The 17,658-nt window shown below is 47.2% G+C and overlaps 1 protein-coding gene across 4 annotated transcripts in view; it reads left to right on the top strand.

Moving 5' to 3' along the window:
• Positions 1 to 17,658, top strand: part of FUCA2 (alpha-L-fucosidase 2) — a 237,734-nt gene that overhangs the window by 203,060 nt on the left and 17,016 nt on the right. The gene's annotated exons all lie outside the window — the stretch shown is intronic.

Here is a 17,658-nt window from a genome sequence, read left to right on the forward strand (position 1 = left end):
TGACTAACTTAATTCCTTGCAAGGTCTTACCTGAAATAATATACTCTCAACCAGCAGTGGCTCCTACCTGTTTAGAGTAGGGGGCCTGCCACTGCCCGTGAAGTCTGCCGTCTGAAGAGGAGGAGAGGAGACAGCCGTAGGCCGGGTCCTAGCACCTGCGCAATGTACAAGTGCCGGGACCAATGCATGTGCACAAGTGGCGGTGGAACTGCGCATGCACAAAACACCGCCTTCTATAGACTGCATTAGCTGCAACCCATAGAAGCTGGCTAGGGCTGCTCAAAAAGGCAGAGAGTGGCTGCCCACAGGAAGCATGTTCTCTGTTAATCGCAGCCCGGACTGGCAGTCCCAGAGGGAGAAAACACATCCCAATGGGACTGCCTGCCCTGTGTGTGATTGGCAGAAAGAACTTTAAAGAGAAGTCACTGCCGGACTAAGGGGGTAATTCAGACCTGATCGTAGCAGCAAATTTGTTAGCAGATGGGCAAAACCATGTGCACTGTAGGGGAGGCAGATATAGCATGTGCAGAGAGAGTTAGATTTGGGTGGGTTATATTGTTTCTGTGCAGGGTAAATACTGGCTGCTTTTTTTTTACACTGCAATTTAGATTTCAGATTGAACACACCCCACCCAAATCTAACTCTCTCTGCACGTTATATCTGCCCCCTCTGCAGTGCACATGGTTTTGCCCAACTGCTAACAAATTTGCTGCTGCAATCAACTCTGAATTAGGCCCATAGTGTAGCCAGTATAATCACGCACTGCAACTGGCTCACTGATGTGGCAAATGTAACTGGGGGGAGGGCTGCAGGCCAATAATAGGTAAAATCCGCCACTGCTGTCAACGAAACAACTCTAAATGTATATTGTGTACACTTAAGACATATTACTTTGATAGTTCAGTGATTGAATATATTTCTCTAGCATCCATAAGGGATTTTGGGGGAAACTAGTACGGTGGGGTATAGACGGGGTCCAAAGGAGCCAGTGCACTTTAAATTTCTTCAACTGGATGTTGAAGGGCTAGGATCCCCTGTGTGTAAATTGGCACAAAACTGCTTGACTAGCACTTAGGTGATGTTTTAAGCTGTTTAGGAGACTTTGCCAGTATAAAAAATATGTACAGCTCCGGCGCCATTGGAGGAGGCGGAGCTTCCTCAGAGGGGGACTTGGGGCGGTTTGGCACCTTCCTCTGCTTACTGCAGCCATCTTCAGCACACACACAGCGCTTTCTGCCTCACAGACACGCTGGAAAACTGGTACAGGGTGTAGCAAAGGGGGAGAGTCGCTTGTGTATACTATCTTGAGCATATTTAGGATTGCAGTTGTTAGTGTTTACTGTGATTTACAGAGCTGACAGTCTCACTGGGATTGTGCAGCTCAGGGTGTGATGGTATCATCCCTCTCTAGGTGTCTCCTCTCACATACAGTAGGACAGTTTTGCATTATGTCTGTCTGTGTGTATGTGTACTGTATGTTTTGTACTTGCTGTGAAATATGGGTAAGCACAAGCTGTGCAGTGTGAGTCACACCAGATTTTCTCTATCGTCCTAGTGGATGCTGGGGTTCCTGAAAGGACCATGGGGAATAGCGGCTCCGCAGGAGACAGGGCACAAAAAGTAAAGCTTTTCCAGATCAGGTGGTGTGCACTGGCTCCTCCCCCTATGACCCTCCTCCAGACTCCAGTTAGATTTTTGTGCCCGGCCGAGAAGGGTGCAATTCTAGGTGGCTCTCATAAAGAGCTGCTTAGAGAAAGTTTAGCTTAGGTTTTTTATTTTACAGTGATTCCTGCTGGCAACAGGATCACTGCAACGAGGGACAGAGGGGAGAAGAAGTGAACTCACCTGCGTGCAGGATGGATTGGCTTCTTGGCTACTGGACATCAGCTCCAGAGGGACGATCACAGGTACAGCCTGGATGGTCACCGGAGCCGCGCCGCCGGCCCCCTTGCAGATGCTGAAGTAAGAAGAGGTCCAGAATCGGCGGCTGAAGACTCCTGCAGTCTTCTAAAGGTAGCGCACAGCACTGCAGCTGTGCGCCATTTTCCTCTCAGCACACTTCACACGCAGTCACTGAGGGTGCAGGGCGCTGGGGGGGGGCGCCCTGGGAGGCAAATGAAAACCTATTAAAAGGCTAAAAATACCTCACATATAGCCCCCAGAGGCTATATGGAGATATTTAACCCCTGCCTGGATTCACAAAATAGCGGGAGACGAGCCCGCCGGAAAAGGGGCGGGGCCTATCTCCTCAGCACACGGCGCCATTTCCTCTCACAGCTCCGCTGGTCAGGACGGCTCCCAGGTCTCTCCCCTGCACTGCACTACAGAAACAGGGTAAAACAGAGAGGGGGGGCAAATTTAATGGCAATATTTTGATATATATAAAGCAGCTATAAGGGAGCACTTATTATAAGGCTATCCCTGTCATATATAGCGCTTTTTTGGTGTGTGCTGGCAGACTCTCCCTCTGTCTCCCCAAAGGGCTAGTGGGTCCTGTCTTCGTGTAGAGCATTCCCTGTGTGTCTGCTGTGTGTCGGTACGTGTGTGTCGACATGTATGAGGACGATATTGGTGTGGAGGCGGAGCAATTGCCAAATATGGGGATGTCACCTCCTAGGGGGTCGACACCAGAATGGATGCCTTTATTTGTGGAATTACGGGATAGCGTCAACTCGCTTAAGCAGTCGTTTGACGACATGAGGCGGCCGGACAATCAATTAGTGCCTGTCCAGGCGCCTCAAACACCGTCAGGGGCTGTGAAACGCCCTTTGCCTCAGTCGGTCGACACAGACCCAGACACAGGCACTGATTCCAGTGGTGACGGTGACGAATCAACCGTATTTTCCAGTAGGGCCACACGTTATATGATTTTGGCAATGAAGGAGGCGTTACATTTAGCTGATACTACAGGTACCACTAAACAGGGTATTATGTGGGGTGTGAAAAAACTACCTATAGTTTTTCCTGAATCAGAAGAATTAAATGACGTGTGTGATGAAGCGTGGGTTGCCCCTGATAAAAAGCTGATAATTTCAAAGAAATTATTGGCATTATACCCTTTCCCGCCAGAGGTTAGGGAGCGCTGGGAAACACCTCCTAGGGTGGACAAGGCGCTAACACGCTTATCTAAACAAGTGGCGTTACCCTCTCCTGAGACGGCCGCACTTAAAGATCCATCAGATAGGAGGATGGAAAATATCCAAAAAAGTATATACACACATGCAGGTGTTATACTACGACAAGCTATAGCGACTGCCTGGATGTGCAGTGCTGGGGTAGTTTGGTCAGAGTCCCTGATTGAAAATATTGATACCCTGGACAGGGACAATATTTTACTGTCGTTAGAACAAATAAAGGATGCATTTCTTTATATGCGTGATGCACAGAGGGATATCTGCACACTGGCATCACGGGTAAGTGCTATGTCCATTTCGGCCAGAAGAGCTTTATGGACGCGACAGTGGACAGGCGATGCGGATTCAAAACGGCATATGGAAGTTTTGTCGTATAAAGGGGAGGAGTTATTTGGAGTCGGTCTATCAGATTTGGTGGCCACGGCTACAGCCGGGAAATCCACCTTTCTACCTCAAGTCACTCCCCAACAGAAAAAGGCACCGACTTTTCAACCGCAGCCCTTTCGTTCCTTTAAAAATAAGAGAGCAAAGGGCTATTCATATCTGCCACGAGGCAGAGGTCGAGGGAAGAGACAGCAACAGGCAGCTCCTTCCCAGGAACAGAAGCCCTCCCCGGCTTCTACAAAAGCCTCAGCATGACGCTGGGGCTTCTCAAGCGGACTCGGGGACGGTGGGCGGTCGTCTCAAAAATTACAGCGCGCAGTGGGCTCACTCGCAGGTAGATCCCTGGATCCTGCAGATAATATCTCAGGGGTACAGGTTGGAATTAGAGACAGATCCACCTCGCCGTTTCCTGAAGTCTGCTTTACCAACGTCCCCCTCCGAAAAGGAGACGGTTTTGGAAGCCATTCACAAGCTGTACTCTCAGCAGGTGATAGTCAAGGTACCTCTTCTACAACAAGGGAAGGGGTATTATTCCACTCTATTTGTGGTACCGAAGCCGGATGGCTCGGTAAGGCCTATTCTAAATCTGAAGTCCTTGAACCTGTACATAAAGAAGTTCAAGTTCAAGATGGAGTCACTCAGAGCAGTGATAGCGAACCTGGAAGAAGGGGACTTTATGGTATCCTTGGACATCAAGGATGCGTATCTCCACGTTCCAATTTACCCCTCACACCAGGGGTACCTCAGGTTCCTTGTACAAAACTGTCACTATCAGTTTCAGACGCTGCCGTTTGGTTTGTCCACGGCACCTCGGGTCTTTACAAAGGTAATGGCCGAGATGATGATTCTTCTTCGAAGAAAAGGCGTATTAATTATCCCATACTTGGACGATCTCCTAATAAGGGCAAGGTCCAGAGAACAGCTAGAGATGGGATTAGCACTATCTCAAGAGGTGCTAAAGCAGCACGGATGGATTCTGAATATTCCAAAATCCCAATTAATGCCGACAACTCGTCTGCTGTTCCTAGGGATGATTCTGGACACGGTTCAGAAAAAGGTTTTTCTTCCCGAGGAAAAAGCCAAGGAGTTATCCGACCTGGTCAGGAACCTCCTAAAACCAGGAAAGGTGTCTGTACATCAATGCACAAGAGTCCTGGGAAATATGGTGGCTTCTTACGAAGCAATTCCATTCGGCAGATTCCATGCAAGAATTTTCCAAAGGGATCTGTTGGACAAATGGTCAGGGTCGCATCTTCAGATGCACCTGCGGATAACCCTGTCTCCAAGGACAAGGGTATCTCTTCTGTGGTGGTTGCAGAGGGCTCATCTATTGGAGGGCCGCAGATTCGGCATACAGGATTGGATCCTGGTGACCACGGACGCCAGCCTGAGAGGCTGGGGAGCAGTCACACAAGGAAGAAACTTCCAGGGAGTGTGGTCGAGCCTGGAAAAGTCTCTTCACATAAACATTTTGGAACTAAGAGCAATCTACAATGCTCTAAGCCAGGCGGAACCTCTGCTTCAAGGAAGACCGGTGTTGATCCAGTCGGACAACATCACGGCAGTCGCCCATGTAAACAGACAGGGCAGCACAAGAAGCAGGAGTGCAATGGCAGAAGCTGCCAGGATCCTTCGCTGGGCGGAGAATCACGTGATAGCACTGTCAGCAGTGTTCATCCCGGGCGTGGACAACTGGGAAGCAGACTTCCTCAGCAGACATTGCGCCAGGTCAAGAGATCCGCAGGCAATAGCTGTGGACGCGCTGGTAACACCTTGGGTGTACCAGTCGGTGTATGTGTTTCCTCCTCTGCCTCTCATACCAAAGGTATTGAGAATCATACGGCAAAGCGGAGTAAGAACGATACTAGTGGCTCCGGATTGGCCAAGAAGGTCTTGGTACCCGGAACTTCAAGAGATGGTCACGGACGATCCGTGGCCTCTACCTCTGAGAAGGGACCTGCTTCAACAGGGTCCCTGCCTCTTTCAAGACTTACCGCGGCTGCGTTTGACGGCATGGCGGTTGAACGCCAGATCCTAAAAGGAAAAGGCATTCCAGAAGAAGTCATTCCTACCTTGATTAAGGCAAGAAAGGAAGTCACCGCGAAGCATTATCACCGCATTTGGCGGAAATATGTTGCGTGGTGCGAGGATCGGAGTGCTCCGACGGAGGAATTTCAACTGGGTCGTTTCCTACATTTCCTGCAATCAGGATTGTCTATGGGTCTCAAATTGGGATCTATTAAGGTTCAAATTTCGGCCCTGTCAATATTCTTCCAAAAAGAATTGGCCTCAGTCCCTGAGGTCCAGACTTTTGTCAAAGGAGTACTGCATATACAGCCTCCTGTGGTGCCTCCGGTGGCACCGTGGGATCTAAATGTAGTTTTAGATTTCCTCAAATCCCATTGGTTTGAACCACTAAAAAATGTGGATTTGAAATATCTCACATGGAAAGTGACTATGTTACTGGCCCTGGCTTCCGCCAGGAGAGTATCTGAAATGGCGGCTTTATCTTATAAAAGCCCTTATTTAATTTTCCATTCGGATAGGGCAGAGCTGCGGACGCGTCCGCATTTTCTCCCTAAGGTGGTATCAGCGTTTCACCTGAACCAGCCTATTGTAGTGCCTGCGGCTACAAGCGACTTGGAGGACTCCAAGTTGTTGGACGTTGTCAGAGCTTTAAAAATATACATTTCAAGGACGGCTGGAGTCAGAAAATCTGACTCGCTGTTTATACTGTATGCACCCAACAAGTTGGGTGCGCCTGCTTCTAAGCAGTCGATTGCTCGTTGGATTTGTAACACAATTCAACTTGCACATTCTGTGGCAGGCCTGCCACAGCCTAAATCTGTTAAGGCCCATTCCACAAGGAAGGTGGGCTCATCTTGGGCGGCTGCCCGAGGGGTCTCGGCATTACAACTCTGCCGAGCAGCTACGTGGTCAGGGGAGAACACGTTTGTAAAATTCTAAAAATTTGATACCCTGGCAAAAGAGGACCTGGAGTTCTCTCATTCGGTGCTGCAGAGTCATCCGCACTCTCCCGCCCGTTTGGGAGCTTTGGTATAATCCCCATGGTCCTTTCAGGAACCCCAGCATCCACTAGGACGATAGAGAAAATAAGAATTTACTTACCGATAATTCTATTTCTCGGAGTCCGTAGTGGATGCTGGGCGCCCATCCCAAGTGCGGATTATCTGCAATACTTGTACATAGTTATTGTTAACTAATTCGAGTTATTGTTTAGGGAGCCATCTTTCAGAGGCTCCTCTGTTATCATACTGTTAACTGGGTTTAGATCACAAGTTGTACGGTGTGATTGGTGTGGCTGGTATGAGTCTTACCCGGGATTCAAAATCCTCCCTTATTGTGTACGCTCGTCCGGGCACAGTACCTAACTGGAGTCTGGAGGAGGGTCATAGGGGGAGGAGCCAGTGCACACCACCTGATCTGGAAAAGCTTTACTTTTTGTGCCCTGTCTCCTGCGGAGCCGCTATTCCCCATGGTCCTTTCAGGAACCCCAGCATCCACTACGGACTCCGAGAAATAGAATTATCGGTAAGTAAATTCTTATTATCTCTATTATCTAATGACATTGGGGCAGATGTATTAACCTGGAGAAAGCATAAGGAAGTGATAAACCAGTGATATGTGGAAGGTGATAAAGGCACCAGCCAATCAGATCCTAACTGTTAATTTACATATGGGAACTGATTGGCTGGTGTGTTTATCACCTTGCACATATCACTGGTTTATCACTTCCTTATGCCTTCTCCAGGTTAATACATCTGCCCTTCTGTTTCCTGTGAACAATGTAGTCAATCTTCACAAATTAGTGAAGAGGTTGGGGGAGAGGGTGCAGAGCCCCACTGGTTAGGGTCTCTCTAAAACTATGATGTCAGATATGTCATCCCAGCTCACTGCTAATGTGCAGAAAACTCAGCTACTACAACAAGCTGTTGCAGATTTAGCTGCTAGGGCTGATGCACAGCCCCCCTCTCTCATGCGGGTCCCCAAAAGCGTGGTTTACCTGCACTACTATCTGATACAGATGAATGATATAGAAGATGATGGGGATGACCTGGATCCCATTAGTGGGGATCCAGATTCTACTCAGGGTATCAAACCCCTCATTTTGGCTATAAGGGATGTGCTAAAGCCCCCTCTAGAGGACACTGCCTTGCAGCAGTTGTTTTTCTTTGTACAAAACAAGCCCAATGTCACTTTACCTGATTCTCCAGAGTTAGATGACTTATTCAAACAGGCCTGGAAAACTCAACCAGACAAAAAATTCCTAGTGTCCAAAAAGTTTTTGCGCACTTTCCCATTTGCTCCTGAAGGTAGAAAATCTGGGGAAGAACCCCCTGGCGTGGATGTCTCAGTCACTCGCATGTCTAAGAAGGCGGTGCTGTCTGCCCCGGGCTCCTTTACCATAAAGTATCCTGGGGATCGGAAAATAGAGACTACCCTAAAGTCAATATACACTGCAGCCGGCCTCTCACAAAGACCGGTCATTGCAGGTTGCTGGATGACCCATACTATTAATTCTTTGGCCATTCAAATTCAGGGGGGTCTCTTGGGGGATATGCCCTTAGTTACTGTGGTAACCCTACTGAAGCACATTCAGGACACTACATGTGTCCTCTGTGATTCCCTCAAGGAGATGGGGAACATTAATGCTCTGACGTCTGCCATGGAAGTGTCGGCACGCAGAGCCTTGTGGTTCTGTCAGTGGATTGCGGATGCAGAATCCAAACGTAGTGTGGAATAGCTACGCTTTTCTGGGGAATAGCTTTTTGGGGTTGACTTGGATACCTGGATTTCAAAAGTTACGGCTGGGAAATCCACGTTTTTCCCTTCTGGGGCCCCATCAGCGAGACGCTCCTATCCGGGGCCGTCTGTCCAGTCCTTTCGGTCTCACAGATTACAATCTAAGGCCAGAGGTGCCTCCAATGCGGCTAGAGGCACCTCTCGCTACCTTCTGCTGCCCCTGCTACCCCTGCACACAGGTCCGGATCAAGAGCGGTGAGCCGCATACTGCCAGACCCGTCCTAAACCATCCTGAGTGACGGCCACCTCTGCTGCCCCTGCACACAGGTCCAGATCGGTAGCGGGTAGTCACATGCCGCCAGACCCGTCCTAAACCATTCCTGAATGTCGGTCAACAAATAGGGAACGGAGAGCCGCGCCTGCTGTACCAGATGGATACAAGTTCACGTGTTTGTCTCCAGAGAACCCATATGAGAGGGGGAGCGGAAAACTGCAGCAGATAAGTTCCATTTCGAACTAGCAGCAATTATCACATATTTAACTATGGAGACCTTTACCTGATTATCGTTTTAGCACGTGTGTGTGTGTGTGTATATATATATATATATATATATATGAAACAAATAGATGCGGGGGCGCACGGGTAACGTTAAGTGGACACTAAGAGTGCACGTGAGTCTGTGATAATTAAAAGAATAAGTATATATATATATAACGTATAAAATATAAAAACACTATTCCAATTGGTGGATGGCAGCAACCTTAAACAATGTGATGTGTGCTTGGATGGCACATAAAATAAATAAAACTAGTGGAGAACAAGGGCGCCTATTTAGTGTGTTTTTTTTATATATAATTGATATAAAGTGAATCAAGTGATAGAGTATGGACATCACTTATCTGATACACACACTTTCTTCGGTCTCATGACCAATGCACATGTGTAAAGAAAAATAAGACAGAAATAACATAGCGCGTACAGTTTTCAAAGCAGATTTCACCATAAAATTAGAACTTGTTGTATCTAAAAAACCTTCTAAGGATAAGCAAATCCTCAATCGTAAAAATCCACCAGCAGGGATTAATTAAAAGGTTTTTCACAAATTTTAATACAACATAAAACATAAAAAATATAAAAAAAAAAAATTGAACAGATGATAAAAGTGCAAACGTACAGAATATATCAAGATTCAAGCTTAAAATTCTGTATATGTAGTCAGATACATCCTGTTTTCCATAAGAATCCAATATTGGTAAAAAATGCAAACGTACAGGAATTTTAAGTTAAAAGAGCTCATCTGTCCATAGGGAGGTCTCAGGTACAGCAGTCCCAACGCGTTTATATATATATTTGTGTGTATCTTGAGAATGGTTGGTCATTTCATGTGTAGGATCATGTTGCTTTGAGAGATCGCATGACAGGGTAACCTCTGTGGTTTATTCTGCCTGCAGTAATTATGTGACACGGGCGCAGATGTATTAACCTGGAGAAGGCATAAGGAAGTCAATATATATATATATATATATATATATATATATACACACTGCTCAAAAAAATAAAGGGAACACTTAAACAACACAATGTAACTCCAAGTCAATCACACTTCTGTGAAATCAAACTGTCCACTTAGGAAGCAACACTGATTGACAATCAATTTCACATGCTGATGTGCAAATTGAATAGACAACCGGTGGGACTTATAGGCAATTAGCAAGACACCCCCCAATAAAGCAGTTGTTCTGCAGGTGGTGACCACAGACCACTTCTCAGCTCCTATGCTTTCTGGCTGATGTTTTGGTCACTTTTGGAAGCTGGCGGTGCTTTCACTCTAGTGACGGAGTCTACAACCCACACAAGTGGCTCAGGTAGTGCAGCTCATCCAGGATGGCACATCAATGCGAGCTGTGGCAAGAAGGTTTGCTGTGTCTGTCAGCGTAGTGTCCAGAGCATGGAGGCGCTACCAGGAGACAGGCCAGTACATCAGGAGACGTGGAGGAGGCCATAGAAGGGCAACAACCCAGCAGCAGGACCGCTACCTCCGCCTTTGTGCAAGGAGGAACAGGAGGAGCACTGCCAGAGCCCTGCAAAATGACCTCCAGCAAGCCACAAATGTGCATGTATCTACGCAAACGATCAGAAACAGACTCCATGAGGGTGGTATGAGGGCCCGATGTCCACAGGTGGGGGTTGTGCTTACAGCCCAACACCGTGCAGGACGTTTGGCATTTGCCAGAGAGCACCAAGATTGGCAAATTCGCCACTGGCGCCCTGTGCTCTTCACAGATGAAAGCAGGTTCTCACTGAGCACATGTGACAGACGTGACAGAGTCTGGAGACGCCAAGGAGAACGTTCTGCTGCCTGCAACATCCTCCAGCATGACCGGTTTGGCAGTGGGTCAGTAATGTTGTGGGGTGGCATTTCTTTGGGGGGCCGCACAGCCCTCCATGTGCTTGCCAGAGGTAGCCTGACTGTCATTAGGTACCGAGATGAGATCCTCAGACCCCTTGTGAGACCATATGCTGGTGCGGTTGGCCCTGGGTTCCTCCTAATGCAAGACAATGCTAGATCTCATGTGGCTGGAGTGTGTCAGCAGTTCCTGCAAGACGAAGGCATTGATGCTATGGACTGGCCCGCCCGTTCCCCAGACCTGAATCCAATTGAGCACATCTGGGACATCATGTCTCGCTTCATCCAGCAACGCCACGTTGCACCACAGACTGTCCAGGAGTTGGCGGATGCTTTAGTCCAGGTCTGGGAGGAGATCCCTCAGGAGACCATTTGCCACCTCATCAGGAGCATGCCCAGGCATTGTAGGGAGGTCATACAGGCACCTGGAGGCCACACACACTACTGAGTCTCATTTTGACTTGTTTTAAGGACATTACATCAAAGTTGGATCAGCCTGTAGTGTGTTTTTCCACTTTCATTTTTAGTGTGACTCCAAATCCAGACCTCCATGGGTTAATAAATTTGATTTCCATTGATAATTTTTGTGTGATTTTGTTGTCAGCACATTCAACTATGTAAAGAACAAAGTATTTAATAAGAATATTTCATTCATTCAGATCTAGAATGTGTTATTTTAGTGTTCCCTTTATTTTTTTGAGCAGTCTATATACATATGCAGCGGGAATATACTCTCCATTTATACGTGTTAACCGGTGGCGTGCATGTAAGACACTGTTTGCAAATTAGATGCATTTACATGTACATCAATCTATTGCATATTCACCAAGTTTCTATTCTTATTTCTCATTTATTGATACCATTTCTAACTAGATTTAATAGCATGCATATTGCAAATAATACTATATTCTATATGGGGTTTATAATGGATATACATTTGGTTATATAGGATGCAATTGATTTATCCTTGGACATATTAATATTATTATTATTATTATTGAAGATACAGTATAATATCACTCACAGAGAAATTTGCAATCCTTCTCTCTTTTTTCCTTTTCTCATTTCTGTGCTCTCTCATTGGGCAAACTTATAAATTAAGATACAGACAGCAGAAGCACACTTTTTTCATTTTTGCATAGACGTCTGAGGATCCTCTCATCTTCATTTCGATGTCGTTAGATATGATTGAGGACAGCAGAAATCCTGGATGCTAGTGCATATGAAACCTATTTTTCCTAGATTCTGTAGTTCAATTTATGTGTATGTGATATATATCTCTAACAAATATAGAAGGATTATCCTTATCCTAATTGCTATCCAGGGATGTTATTCATTCAATCATGACATGGTTGTTACATTAATACAGTAATTTTATCTTCATTATTTTTCAATGGGCTCTTAAAATTTGAGCAATATAGGTGTTCTATCTTGGCTAGGGACCTCTCCCCTGTACTCTCATTAACCTTTGCCCGGAAATGGGCATATTAGGAGTTAACAGCAGATACAGGCCTTGGGATTGGTGTAGGTGCTCCAGGTGGTTCTCTCATTGAAAATTCAATGCTTTAGAGCAGATTTTCAAAAGTAGAAACCAGGCACTTTTCACCTCTTTTTCCCACCTTCCTTCTGAACTTTTTTTCATGTTAAACCATATGCGTATGCTTTAATGTTAAAACAAACTTAGAAGTACAATTATTGATATTGTATCACAGCCAATATAATATTACAGCCATCTATTAAAGTTTGGGACTAATAATTGCCATCCCATTCTATTAATGTCCTGTTATCTCCTATATATTTGCCTTAGTCTGTGACTCTGTGCCCGTAACGCTGGGCGGAGTCACAGAGCTGGGCGGAGTCAACTGCATCTGCTGCAGGGAGCTACCCCATACCCAGCGCCAGCAGCAATCAGGTGCAAGACCCTACCTTACAGTATAGGAGGTGAGGATGGCCACTAGCTGCCGGCTGCTGTGCCTGTCCCCCCCCCCCCAATCACCTGCGACAGCGGGCTGTGTGCTGTGCGGGTCCCGAAAAGGGGGCGGAGCTTCGGTGCCACGAAGGGGAGGAGCTACACAGAATAGTGGGGCGGAGCTACACGGGACCAGACAGCTGAACAGTGGTGGAATCAGCATTGCAGTGACGGCCAGCCAGACTTGGTAAGTGGAGGGTGAGAGAGAAATGTGTGTGCGTGTGTGTATATAGTGGGGGTGTGTGTGTGTGTGTGTATATAGTGGGGTGTGTGTGTGTATATATGGTGGGGTGTGTGTGTTTGTATGTATGTGTGAATTGTGTGTGTGTGAGGTATGTCTGTGTGTGCGCACTTTATGGACGCCACTGCTGGGGGGGCCATTACATGCAAGGACGGCATACGCGCACGCAGGGGGTTTCTGAGTACCTGGAAACCCACCCCACCCCCTGGCCGCCGATCCATCAGCGCTGCTGTCCGTTTTTTTTTCCGTTTTTTTTTAGGAGAAGCTTATATGCAGCAGCTCCCTCCTCCTTACACTGTCCGAGTGACAGTGAGAACCTGGCTGCTGGCTGCCTGTAGGGGGAGCTGCAGCGGAAGCGCGCAGCTCCTCTCAGGCAGTTCAAGGGGCAATGAGACATCACAGAGCTGCAAGGTGAGGCAGTGGGTGCTGTCTACGGCTCCTACTGTGTGAGTGTATGTGACTGCAGAAGCAAGGTGCGTCTCTCACATACTATATGTGTGTGTGGGCAAGGGGGATTTTATAATAAATTTTACCAATTACTGAAGTAGTTTGTGAGTAGCCGTGTGTATAAGGCGAGGAGGGGGTTCTGCAGACTGTTAATGGGTGTGTGTATTGCTATGTAAATGTATAGTGTGTGTGTGTAACTATATATATTTATGCAGTGTGTGCAACTATGTATGTACAGTATGCTGTGTGCATGTATAATGTGTGTGTGTGTATATATATATATATGCTGTGTGCATGTATAGTGTGTATTTATATATGCTGTGTGCATGTATAGTGTGTGTAACTATTTATGTATGCTGTGTGCATATATACTGTGTGTGTGTGTGTGTGTGTGTGTCAGGGACGTGCAGTCAGGGGAGGCAGGGGAGGCAGTGCCTCCCCTGTCATAATGACTGAAGTAAAAGCAAAGAAGTTATTTATAACACGTTCTGTGTCATAATTATCTTCTTTGCATTTTTCTAATCCTATTTGCTGTGGAAACTGGGTGGGAGGCAGCTGAGAGCGCTGCCTCACGCTGACAATGTTAAAGTGTCTGAGCTGGGGGCGGGCAGGGGGCGTGGCCAAACGGAGGGCAGGAAAAGCCCATTAAATAAACGTAGAGTAGAGGCACCAGCAGATCTGCCTCAGTGACAGGGGCGTGCCTGCATCCCACCTCAGAGCACACCCCTGTCAGTGAGGCAGATTTGATTGGTCAGCGTGTCCAGCACTGAGCAGTGACTGTTTCCTGCTGTCACTGTCAGTGCAGAGTCCGGCTCTCTCTCTCTCCCTCTCTAGGTGCAGCAGGGTCTGCAAAGCAGGGAGGCGCTCTCCCTGCTCTGCTACTCTGCTGTTGTCCGTGTGTGCTGCTGTCCTGCTCCCTCCCCCCCACCCCACTGGTGAATGCCGCCACAGACCTGTGCAATATGCCTCGGCTCCAGTAACAGAAATGATCGCGGAGCCTCAGGAAGCTGATGCTGTGTGTGCCTCCCGTATACAGGTCACATGACTGGTGCTGAGCAGTCATGTAACAAGGAAGTCTCAGCTCTACAGAGATGGTGAGTCCAGCTGTCTATATGGGGGCATAGTGTGTGTTGGACCTCAGTGTGTATGGAGGCATAGTGTGTGTGTGTATGGGAACACAGTGAGTATATGGGAGCACAATACATGTGTGTATAGGGCCACAGTGTGTGTGTGAGCTCAGTGTATGGGGGCATAGTGTGAGTGTGCATATGGGAACATAGTGAGTATATGGAATCAGGGTATATCATACTTGCCTACCTGACCCTCTCCATGAGGGAGAAAATGCTCTGTTCCTGGACTTTCCTGGTAATGTATTATTGCCATCACCTGTGGTGAGCTAGTTAATTGATAAGAAAGGTGTTTCACCACAGGTGATGGCAATCATATATTACCAGGAAAGTCCAGGAACAGAGCATTTTCTCCCTCATAGAGAGGGTCAGGTAGGCAAGTATGGTATATATGTGTGTATAGGGCCAGTGTGTGTGTGTGTGTGTGTGTGTGAGCTCAGTGTGTATGGGGCACAGTGTGTGTGTGTGTGTGTGTGTGTGTGTGTGTGTGTGTGTATGAGCTCAGTGTGTATGGGGGCATAGTGTGTGTGTGCATATGTGAACATGGGCCCTCATTCCGAGTTGTTCGCTCGGTATTTTTCATCGCATCGCAGTGAGAATTCTCTTAGTGCGCATGCGTAATGTTCGCACTGCGCATGCGCCAAGTAACTTTACTATGAAGAAAGTAATTTTACTCACGGCTTTTTCATCGCTCCGGCGATCGCATTGTGATTGACAGGAAATGGGTGTTACTGGGCGGATGTATGGCGTTTTATGGGCGTGTGGCTGAAAACGCTACCGTTTCCGGAAAAAACGCAGGCGTGTCTGGAGAAACGGTGGGAGTGCTTGGCCGAACGCTGGGTGTGTTTCTGACGTCAGCCGGGACCGAAAAGCACTGAACTGATCGCACAGGCAGAGTAAGTCTGGAGTTACTCAGAAACTGCTAACTCGTTTTTGATCGCAAAAATGCGCATACATCGGTCGCACATTTAAGAAGTTTAGATTCACTCCCAGTAGGCGGCGGCTTAGCGTGTGTAACTCTGCTGAAATCGCCTTGCGAGCGAACAACTCGGAATGAGGGCCATAGTGAGTATATGGAAGCATAGTATATATGTGTATATAGGGCCACAGTGTGTGTGTGTGTGTGTGTGTGTGTGTGAGCTCAGTGTGTATGGGGGCATAGTGTGTGTGTGCATGGGAACATAGTGAGTATATGGGAGCACAATATATATGTGTGTATAGGGCCACAGTGTGTGTGTGTGAGCTCAGTGTGTATGGGGGCATAGTGTGTGTGTGTGTGTGTGTGTGTGTATATGGGAGCACAATATATATGTGTGTATAGGGCCACAGTGTGTGTGTGTGTGTGTGTGTGTGTGTGTGTGTGTGTGTGTGTGTGTGTGTGTGCTCAGTGTATGGGGGCACATTGTGTGTGTGTGCATATGGGAACATAGTGAGTATATGGAAGCACAGTATATATGTGTGTATAGGGCCACAGTGTGTGTGTGTGTGTGTGTGTGTGTGTGTGTGTGTGTGTGTGTGAGCTCAGTGTGTATGGGGCACAGTGTGTGTGTGTGTGTGTGTGTGTGTGTATGAGCTCAGTGTGTATGGGGGCATAGTGTGTGTGTGCATATGTGAACATAGTGAGTATATGGAAGCATAGTATATATGTGTATATAGGGCCACAGTGTGTGTGTGTGTGTGTGTGTGTGTGTGTGTGTGTGTGTGTGTGAGCTCAGTGTGTATGGGGGCATAGTGTGTGTGTGCATGGGAACATAGTGAGTATATGGGAGCACAATACATATGTGTGTATAGGGCCACAGTGTGTGTGTGTGTGTGTGTGTGTGTGTGTGTATGTATGGGAACAGAGTGAGTATATGGGAGCACAATATATATGTGTGTATAGGGCCACAGTGTGTGTGTGTGTGAGCTCAGTGTATGGGGGCACATTGTGTGTGTGCATATGGGAACATAGTGAGTATATGGAAGCACAGTATATATGTGTGTATAGGGCCACAGTGTGTGTGTGTGTGTGTGTGTGTGTGTGTGAGCTCAGTGTGTATGGGGCACAGTGTGTGTGTGTGTGTGTGTGTGTGTGTGTGTGTGTGTGTGTGTTCAGTGTGTATGGGGGCATAGTGTGTGTGAGCATATGGGAACATAGTGAGTATATGGAAGCACAGTATATATGTGTGTATAGGGCCACAGTGTGTGTGTGTGTGTGTGTGAGCTCAGTGTGTATGGGGCACAGTGTGTGTGTGTGTATGAGCTCAGTGTGTATGGGGGCATAGTGTGTGTGTGCATATGTGAACATAGTGAGTATATGGAAGCATAGTATATATGTGTATATAGGGCCACAGTGTGTGTGTGTGTGTGTGTGTGAGCTCAGTGTGTATGGGGGCATAGTGTGTGTGTATGGGAACATAGTGAGTATATGGGAGCACAATATATATGTGTGTATAGGGCCACAGTGTGTGTGTGTGTGTGTGTGTGTGTGTGTGTGTGTGTGTGTGAGCTCAGTGTGTATGGGGGCATAGTGTGTGTGTGTGTGTGTATGGGAACATAGTGAGTATATGGGAGCACAATATATATGTGTGTATAGGGCCACAGTGTGTGTGTGTGTGTGTGTGTGTGTGTGTGTGTGTGTGTGTGAGCTCAGTGTGTATGGGGCACAGTGTGTGTGTGTGTGTGTGTGAGCTCAGTGTGTATGGGGGCATAGTGTGTGTGAGCATATGGGAACATAGTGAGTATATGGAAGCACAGTATATATGTGTGTATAGGGCCACAGTGTGTGTGTGTGTGTGTGTGTGTGTGTGTGTGTGTGTGTGAGTGAGCTCAGTGTGTATGGGGGCATAGTGTGTGTGTGTATGGGAACATAGTGAGTATATGGGAGCACAATATATATGTGTGTATAGGGCCACAGTGTGTGTGGGGGCTCAGGGTGTGTGTGAGCTCAGTGTGTATGGAGGCGCAGTGTGTGTATGGGAACATAGTGAGTACAGTATATGGGAGAACATTGTGTGTGTGTGTGTAGGGGCAGTGAGTGTGTAAATCCAGTTTTGTTAGCCAGTGCCTCCCCAGTCATTGACCTCACCGCACGTCACTGGTGTGTGTGTGTGTGTGTGTGTGTGTGTGTGTGTGTGTGTGTGTGTGTGTATATGTATATATGCATATATACTGTGTGTATGTATATATGCCGTATGCATGTATA

The sequence above is a fragment of the Pseudophryne corroboree genome, chromosome 4 (assembly GCF_028390025.1).
Source record: "Pseudophryne corroboree isolate aPseCor3 chromosome 4, aPseCor3.hap2, whole genome shotgun sequence".
In the NCBI taxonomy this organism is placed as follows: Eukaryota; Metazoa; Chordata; class Amphibia; order Anura; family Myobatrachidae; genus Pseudophryne; species Pseudophryne corroboree.